At 40.0% G+C, this 10389-nt stretch overlaps 1 pseudogene; it reads right to left on the bottom strand.

Annotated features, from left to right (window-relative positions):
- Positions 1 to 8919: 8919 nt before the first annotated feature.
- Positions 8920 to 9836, bottom strand: LOC118150657 (chromobox protein homolog 1 pseudogene; annotated as a pseudogene).
- Between the last annotated feature and the right edge of the window lie 553 nt (positions 9837 to 10389).

The following is a 10389-nucleotide window of genomic DNA, read 5'->3' as shown; positions in this document are numbered from 1 at the left end:
TTAATTAAACTCTAGCTCTTTCTCTTGAAAAGAAAATTTTCCATTTCTCTATTCAAATATGACTGTCATATAGATGTCCCCAGAGTCTGGTTGCAAGCCAAATATAGGATGCCATTCCAAGGGACCTGTTGACAGTGTGGACTTGGCTCACTGGCCATGGAGGGCTTGGAATAAAGAAAAATGGAAGAGTCAATGTCCTGAAAGAAGAAAGAGAAAGAGGAGAGGAAGTGCTCGGTTAATAAAATTGGCATTGATGTCACCATGAAGGAACACTCAAGCACATACCACTCAACACCTCAGAAGGAATTTGTAGCCTGGAGACCTTAGCTGCATCTTTTTGAAGGTGATTCAACTGCATAGGAGATGAAGGTTAACTAATCACAGTGGAGGGAGAATATTCTGCATTCAATTGCATACTGTCATAGCCAGTCAACACTATTGGGGTCTGTAAGAGAAGTGGGAAGAAAAAATTATTGGATAATGAAGGTGAGTAATGAAGGTTAGCAGATAAGGGCACATATGGCTAGGGAAGATTTTCCAGGAAAGGAGAGAGACTTGAGACTTCAGTCTCAACTCCCCACTGTGAGACAAACAGGTGGGAGAAGAAACAGAGCCCTTTAGCTGGCTTCCCTCCTACTTCACCCTGCTCCTGAAGCACATGCAGCTCTAGCCTAACTTGGTATTGAGCAAGGATTCAAGAACTGTAAATAATCCTCTTTCCCAAAGCTGATCAGACCATCGTGTGAGTGCATACACACAGGAGAGATGCAGGATAGACCAGAGTAGAAAAAAGTCTCAGTGAAGCCTGAAGAATATTGGTGTTCCCTCAGGACATAAATAAAATGGTCCCCCAAGCAATCCCTTGGGGGATTTGAGGGCCTGCTCTTTGGGGTAAAGACTGCCAGTTGTCCATTACAATCCACTCTCTCCTTCCTAGGCACCAGCTTGACTACACTTCCATGTCCCTTGAGATTGGGCTTGGTCATATGGTTGAATTCTAGCTGGTGGAATGTGAGAAAAAGTAATGTATGCCACTTCCAGAATTAGAATATAAGATGGTACGTGTGTCTCCATGCTATCTTTCTTCTTCCCACCACCTGGAACCCACAACAATCTAGCTTCAACTATACAGATAACAACAATACCTTAGGGAATGGCAGAGTCACACAATAGAAAGACTTCTGGTTTATGATTGACTGTGGAGGAGATTTGCTTCACCAATCTGGATCATGCACCTCTGAATTGTTATCTGAAAGACAAATCCTCTTTCTGGTTCTGCAGTCTATGGTGTTGTTAGGTGTCTTTGTCACAGCATGTTAGCTTTTATCCTAACTGATGCTTTCATTCATTCAACCTAAATATTATAGGGTTCCTCTGGAGAATTCTTTTCTGGCTGTGAGGTCATTAGAACTATATATCCAATCCTGAAAAGACTGTAGAATGATGGTTCTAGTTCTGCAGTTTTCTTGGTAAGAGGGAAAAGAGTTGTTGACATTGAATATGACTCAGCAAAACTGCTTCAAAACGTATTTTTTCTCCCCAAAGTTTACTCCTTGTGGCAACCATCTTCTCTCTGTGTTTTTCTTTCTTTCATGCTAGCACCCCAATGTTCTCTCTCTCTCTCCCTCTCTCTCTCTCTCTCTCTCTCTCTCTCTCTCTCTCTCGCTCTCTCTCTCTCTCTCTCCCACCACCGCCCCTCCCCCGCCTCATATATTTGCCATCCTTCCTTCTAGTCTGGTCTCTCTTGGCTTCCCCTATTTGTAGTCTTTATCAGCCATCCAGATCACAAAAACAAAACATCATCCTTAGCACCTGCCCTTATCAGAAGGCAGGGAAATCAGTGAAAAAGTAACTATGTTAATGTTTTGTAGTCAAGAGAAACACAAATAACTTAATACTTCTCCCTGTCCTACATAGGGAAACAAATTCTAATTGAGCATCTTTTATGAACTCACAAGAGAAGTATAGAACCATCTGGAAGGAGTCTTGAAGAGCAGACAATGGGGAAGATTAAAGGTTAGGAAACTACTTGCCTCAAAATTATTAATGAAAGAACCAAGACTAGATCCTGGTCTCCAAATCACTCATGCTCAACTTCTAGCCCTATGCTATTTCCTGACCCTCCCCTATTTCCTGCTCTGAACCTTGCAGGAGAATGCATGAGGCCCCTCCACAGAATGCTTGCTGGAATCTTAGTACTCTAGACCCAGAAGGAAAGCAGGCAAGGCGAGGGCTCGGGAAAATGGGTCAGTCACAAAGGCAACCAGAGCAAAGGCTTCACATCTACCCTATAATCCAGCAATTTCACTCTTAGATATATACTCAACAGAAATGAAAATATATGCCCATAAGAAGACTCATAGTAGCTTTATTAAGAAGAGATAAAAACAAGAAATAATGCAAATATCCAACATGATAAAAATTTATAAATAAATTATGCTATAGTCATACAATGAAACACAATCGAGCAATAAAAAGGAAAGAACTACTGATATACACAACATGGATAATCTCAAAAACATTATATTGAATAAAGAAGTGATACATAAAAGAGTACATACTATATGATTTCATTTTTATGAAATTCTGGAACAGCCAATTACAATATAGGATAGAAATCACAGCAGTGATTGCCTCTGGTGAAGAATGAGGAATGACTGCAAAGGGGCACAAGGGAACAATCCAGGGGTAATAGAAATGCTCTATATCTTGATTTTTGAGGTGCTTATACAGGTATATACATTTGTTAAAACTTGTTGAACAGTACATTGAAGATCTATGTATTTCACTATATGTAAATTATATATCAAACAAACACACACCTAAAAATAGTATTGGAAGAAAAAGACTAGTAAAAGAAAAATGAGGAAATACAGAGAAGACCACAAAGATATTCCCTAAGAAGAGCAACCCCAAGGCACATAATCATCAGAATCATCAGGGTTGAAATGAAGGAGAAGATGCTAAGGGCAGCCAGAAAGAAAGGTCGGGTTACCCACAAAGTGAAGCTCATCAGACTCACAGCAGATCTCTCAGCAGAAACCCTACAAGCCAGAAGACAATGGGGGCCAATATTCAACATCCTTAAAGAAAAGAACTTTCAACCCAGATTTTCATATTCAGCCAAACTGAGCTTCATAAGTGAAGGAAAAATAAAATCCTTTACAAACAAGCAAGTACTCAGAGATTTCATCACCACCAGGCCTGCTTTACAAGAGCTCCTGAAAGAGGCACTACACATAGAAAGGAGCAACCAGTACCAGCCACTCCAAAAACATACCAAATGCTAAAGAGCATCAACACAATGAAGAAACTGCATCAACTAACGGGCAAAACAGCCAGCTAGCATCAAAATGGCAGGATCAAATTCACACATAACAATATTAACCCTAAATGTAAATGGACTAAATGCCCCAATCAAAAGACAGACTGGAAAATTGGATAAAAAAACAAAACCCATCGGTGTGCTGTATCCATCTCACATGCAAGGATACACAAAGGCTCAAAATAAAGGGATGGAGAAAGATTTACCAAGCAAATGGAGAGCAAAAAAAAGCAGGAGTTGCAATTCTCATCTCTGATAAAATAGACTTTAAAGCAACAAAGATCAAAAGAGATAAAGAAGGACATTACATAATGGTAAAATGATCAATGCAACAAGAAGAGCTAATGATCCTAAATATATATGCACTCAATATAGGAGCACCCAGATACATAACACAAGTTCTTAATGATTTACAAAAATACTTAGACTCCCATATAATAATAGTGGGAGACTTTAACACCCCAATGTCAATATTGGACAGATCAATGAGAGAGAAAATTAACAAGGATATCCAGGACTTGAACTCAGACCTGGAACAAGCAAACCTAATAGACATTTACAGAACTCTCCACCCCAAATCCACAGAATATGCATTCTTCTCAGCATGACATCACACCTACTCTAAAACTGACCACATTGGAAGTAAATCACTCCTCAGCAAATGCAAAAGAACGGAAATCATAACAAACAGTCTCTCAGACCACAGTGCAATAAAGCTAGAACTCAGAATTCAGAAACTAACTGAGAACTGCACAGCTTCATGGAAACTGAACAACTGGCTCTTGAATGTTGACTGGATCAACAATGAAATGAAGGCAGAAATAAAGATGTTCTTTGAAACCACCGAGAACAAAGACACAACATACCAGAATCTCTGGGACACATTTAAAGCAGTCTCTAGAGGAAAATATATAGCAATAAATGCCCACATGAGAAGCAGGAACAGACCTAAAATTCACACCTTATCATCAAAATTGAAAGAGCTAGAGGAGCAAGATCAAAAAAACTCAAAACATAGCAGAAGACAAGAAATAACTCAGATCATAGCAGAACTGAAGGAGACAGAGACACAGAAAACCCTTCAAAAAAATCAATAAATCCAGGAGCTGGTTTTCAAAAAGATGAACAAAATAGACCACTAACCAGGATAATAAAAAAGAAAAGAGAGAATAACCAAATAGATGCAATAAAAAATGATAAAGGGGATATTACCACAGATACCACAGAAATTCAAACCATCATCAGAGATTATTACAAACAACTCTATGCACATAAACTAGTAAATCTGGAAGAAATGGATATATTCCTGGACACTTGCATCCTCCCAAGAGTAAACCAGAAAGAATTCGAAACCCTTGAATAGACCAATAACAAGAGCTGAGGTTGAGGTAGCAATTAAGAGCCTACCACACAAAAAAAGCCCAGGTCCAGATGGGTTCACAGCCGAATTCTACCAGACACACAAAGAGGAGCTGGTACTATTCCTTTGGAAACTATTCTAAACAATGCAAAAAGAGGGAATCCTTCCCAAATCATTTTATGAGACCAACATCATCCTGATACCAAAACCCGGCAGAGATCCAACAAGAAAAGAAAACTTCAGGCCAATATCCATAAAGAACATCTATGCAAAGATCTTCAATAAAATACTGGCAAGCCGATTGCAACAGCACATCAAAAAGCTTATCCACCATGATCAAGTAGGATTCATCCCAGGGATGCAAGGCTGGTTCAACATACGCAAGTCTATAAATATAATTCACCACATAAACAGAACCAAAGACAAAAACCACATGATTATCTCAATAGACGCAGAGAAGGCCTTTGACAAAATTCAACAGCCCTTTATGCTAAAAACCCTGAATAAACTAGGTATTGACAGAACATACCTCAAAATAATAAAAGCTATTTATGACAAACCAACAGCCAATATCATACTGAATGAGCAAAAACTGGAAGCATTCCCTTTGAAATCTGGCACTAGACAAGGGTGCCCTCTCTCACCACTCCTATTAAATATAGTATTGGAAGTTCTAGCCAGAGCAATCAGGCAAGAAAAAGAAATAAAGGGTATTCAAATAGGAAAGGAGGGAGTCAAATTGTCTCTATTTGCAGACGACGTGATCTGCAATCATGTCTCAGCCCAAAATCTCCTGAAACTGATAAGCAACTTCAGTAAAGTCTCAGGATACAAAATCAATGTGCACAAATCACAAGCATTCCTATACACCAATAACAGACTTAAAGAGAGCCAAATCAAGAATGAACTGCCATTCACAATTGCTGCAAAGAATAAAATCCCTAGGAATACAACTAACAAGGAACGTAAAGGACTTCTTCAAGGAGAACTACAAACCACTGCTCAACAAAATAAGAGAGGACACAAACAGATGGAGAAACATTCCATGTTCATGGTTAGGAAGAATCAATATCGTGAAAATGGCCATACTGCCCAAAGTAATTTACAGATTCAACACTATTCCCATCAAGCCACCAATGACCTTCTTCACAGAACTGGGAAAAACCACCTTAAACTTCATATGGAACCAAAAGAGAGCCCGCATAACCAAGTCGATTCTAAGCAAAAAGAACAAAGCAGGAGGCATCACCCTACTGGACTTCAAACTGTACTACAAGGCTACAGTAATCAAAACAGTATGGTACTGGTACCAAAACAGAGATATAGACCAATGGAACAGAACAGAGGCCTCAAAGGCAACACCACACATCCATCTACAACCATCTGATCTTTGACAAACCTGACAAAAACAAGCAATGGGAAAAGGAGTGCCTGTTTAATAAATAGTGTTGGGAAAACTGGCCAGCCATGTGCAGAAAGCAGAAACTGGACCCCTTCCTGACACCTTACACTAAAATTAACTCCAGATGGATTAAAGACTTAAACATAAGACCTAACACCATAAAAACCCTAGAAGAAAATCTAGGCAAAACCATTCAGGATATAGGCATAGGCAAGGACTTCATAACCAAAACACCAAAAGCATTGGCAACAAAAGCCAAAATAGACAAATGTGACCTATTCAAACTTCACAGCTTCTCCACAGCAAAAGAAACACTCATTAGAGTGAATCAGCAACCAGTAGAATGGGAAAACATTTTTGCAGTCTACCCATCTGACAAAGGGCTGATATCCAGAATCTACAAAGAACTCAAACAGATTTACAAGAAAAAAACAAACAAGCCCATTCAAAAGTGGGCAAAGGATATGAACAGACACTTTACAAAAGAAGACATACATGAGGCCAACAAACATATGAAAAAATGCTCATCATCACTGGTCATTAGAGAAATCCTAATCAAAACTACATTGAGATACCATCTCACACCAGTTAGAATGGCAATTATTAAAAAATCTGGAGACAACAGATGCTGGAGAGGATGTGGAGAAATAGGAACACTTTCACACTGTTGGTGGCAGTGTAAATTAGTTCAACCATTGTGGAAGACAGTGTGACAATTCCTCAAGGACCTAGAAATAGAAATTCCATTTGACCCAGCAATCCCATTACTGGGTATATATCCAAAGGATTATAAATCATTCTACTATAAGGACGCATGCACACAAATGTTCATTGCAGCACTGTTTACAATAGCAAAGACCTGGAACCAACCCAAATGCCCATCGATGATAGACTGGACAGGGAAAATGTGGCACATATACACCATGGAATATTATGCAGCCATCAAAAACAATGAGTTCATGTCCTTTATAGGGACATGGATGAACCTGGAAACCATCATTCTCAGCAAAGTGACACAAGAACTGAAAATCAAACACCGCATGTTCTCACTCATAAGTGGGTGTTGAACAATGAGAACACATGGACACAGGGAGGGGAGCATCACACACTGGGGTCTGTCGGGGGGAAATAGGGGAGGGACAGGGTGGGGTGGGGAGTTGGGGAGAGATAGCATGGGGAGAAATGCCAGATATAGGTGATGCGGAGGAAGGCAGCAAATCACACTGCCATGTGTGTACCTATGCAACAATCTTGCATGTTTTTTACATGTACCCCAAAACCTAAAATGCAATTTAAAAAAAGAGAAAAAATCAATAAAGTATGGGATGGTACCTTTAATTTTAAAAAAATAAAAGAAAAATGAACACAATAAACTTGTAACTTTTTTTCTTTCTATATGAGGTAAAGAAGATCTCTCTCCAGTTCGCATTCCTCTCCCTTGTCTCCCAGCTTCTTCCCGTCCTTGACCTTCATTCTATCTCCAATAATCATATCAAAAGCTCTCCCCTCCCCACTTCAAAACCATCCTGCCAAATTTGTTGCATGCAAATGTCCAGCTTCCGCCAGTGAGACAGCCCAAATGACTGTGTGTTTCCAAATCAGGCTGAAGATGAATGAGACAAGAGCAGGGAGGTGATGTTGAAAATGCTTTATAAAAATATAAATCTATACTTTTATTAAGACAAAAATTGACAATGTGGTAAGAAGTTTACATGTAATCAAAGTTTTCACAGAAGCCTAATACATGCCTAAAACAATTTTACAACATAGCTCTAGATGCAAGTCTAGATGATATCAAGAACTGATGGAGCTCCTGACTTAACACAGAGCATTTTAGATATCACTTAATTCTTAGGATTTATTTTTTAAATTTGTTTTGTTTTGTTTTGTTTTGTTTTGTTTTGTTTTAAAGTGAACCACTGCCCCAGTATGAAAGTTTAATCTTCTCCTGATACAAAGGCTTTTGAAATCATTCATCTCCTAAATTGATTCAATGAAACTTGTGCTGTCAGTGACTGGAGGCTGCCACCAGTGGTTTGAGAGTTCAAAGCTCAAAAAACAGAGAGACTCCAAGAGTTCTCCATCCTAAGCACATAGGCCCTTGTCTTTCCCCTATTCTCCCATCTCCTCTACCACCCTCTTCTCCTTCCCCAACACCTTAGCCATTGGCTTGGATGGCGAAGCTGATATTTATAACTTCATAATTGGAAAATAAAGGGTTTTCTTCTTTAATTTCAGGAATTAGCACCTCTAAGACAGAATGATCTGCCTGTGTATAGGCTTCAATAAAACGTTTTCCTCCTTAGTTACTTTCCATCTGCAAAATGGCAGCTTTCGTAACTTATGATTTGGCTTAGTTCTTTGTGGGGAACAGCATTAAATTCAAGCAGGGAATACCTTGTCTTACAGGTTTTTTTAATTGACAAATAATTTTTGTGGGTACAAAGAAGATGTATATACTTATGGGATACACAAGATATTGTGGTATGGACGTGCTTATTCAGTTTTCAAATAGTCTCTCACAGTTCTTATTTATGGTGCCAATGACATATTTAATGTAAAATATTCTGGACATAGAAACAAATCATTGTCCTTTCCATCGTTTCACTATTTCCCCAATCGGGCCCTAAATTGTAATCAAAATGAGGCTGCCCATCTCCATTTCTCCCCACTCCATCTCTCCCTTCCCCAAATCATACACCAGTAATAGCCAAAAACTACATAATGCTATACTGTAAAAATGCAGAGTTGACATTATTGGGAAGAAGGCTGAGGGTTGTGGAGATGCTCTTTGAAGATCTACAGTATCTTTTTGCTCTCTTACACACCCAATTCTGCAAGTTTTGTCCTTCATAGAAGGCCCTTTGCTTTTTCTCAGCAAAGTGCAACAAAGGTTATCTTGAAACACTTATCCTCCTTCCCCTCCACTGGGACTATGTGCAAGCTACACAGCTTGGAACAGTTTCCAAGCACTTGGCCTACTACTGCAGGGCACAAAGACTATACTGGCTCTTCAAAGGATATCTTCTCAAGCCACCTCTGTGATGTCAACAGAAGTCAAATTCCTTCCCTCCCCATTTGAAACTCCCAGCCAGATGTGACAGGGCTAGTGCTCAGGAGAATAATTCTTGTCATTATTTTTTGTCATTGCCCTCCTGAGGTAGGAATGCCCACATAGGCCTTTCCTCATAAAAGTATATATATGACAACCTGTGAGCATTTGATATTGACTTTCTTGGCAGGGACCAGGTCAGCCTCATCAGAGTTTTCCCATTTCATCAGGAACGTGAACTCTCCACTGGAGTCTGTAGCTCCAATAATTTGCTCGGCTCCAAAGCCCAGCAAAGCCTTGTGGCTTTTCTGACTCTTCTTTCTTCTTTGGTTTGCTGTCCTCTCCATTATCTTCAGAATCAGAATCAGCTTTGCACTTGCCTCTTTCTGATCTGTCTGTCTCAGGTGCTATTTTCTGTGACTGTAGAAACTCAGCAATGAGGTCAGGCAATACAGGTTCTCTTCTGGCTTCCAAGAGTCATCCTCATCTAAGAAACTCCTCCACTTTAGGAGGGCTCCACTTTGCCCTTTACCAGTTGACAGTCAACAATGTTCTCCACCACATATTTTTCTTCCTTCTCTTCTAGCACCTCCTCTATTTCCTTCTTGTTTTGCTTTTTCCCTATAGTGCCTACCAGCTTTCTAGTGTAAAGGGTGACACTGCTCAGAGCAGCATCCAAGAGCCTGAAAGGAGCATGTCATGTTGGACTCACTGGGGGAGTGGTACCCAGGAAGGCAGCAAGCAGGGTGGCGGCAATGGAGCCCCTCACTGAAGCAGCATGCTGAAGGCCCCGGCCAGCAGTCCTCCCCTCTGTTGAACCTGGAAGCTCTTTACCAATTCCTGGAGCACAATCTCACTGGGGAACTCCAGGAGACTGTTTGGAACAAATTGTTCATTTTGCAAGTTATTGGGGTATATACACATGAACTCCCATTCATCACTGGTTGAAGGCTGCTCATAGCAAATGTTAATTCTCCAGGACTTCTGGTCTACTGAGTGCACAGCAGGCAAGGTGGGCTCTGTTGCCCAGAGAAAGCCCTCTGGCAAAAAAAATGCAGAAATTGGCAGTTGGAAGTCACATAAACATGAACAGAAATGGTAAGGCCTGACCAATTAAGGGTGAAGCATTAACATTGTCAGTTATAAGACCTAACCACATAGGATCATATATTATTCTCCAGTTGAGTCTGGTTTCTTAATCGAGGCCCCCTGTACTGATTAGCTTTTTTTGTGTAATGAACCACCCCAAA

The sequence above is a fragment of the Callithrix jacchus genome, chromosome X (assembly GCF_049354715.1).
Source record: "Callithrix jacchus isolate 240 chromosome X, calJac240_pri, whole genome shotgun sequence".
In the NCBI taxonomy this organism is placed as follows: Eukaryota; Metazoa; Chordata; class Mammalia; order Primates; family Cebidae; genus Callithrix; species Callithrix jacchus.
Note: the sequence above shows the minus strand (reverse complement) of the source record. Positions and strands in the feature narration are given on the sequence as shown.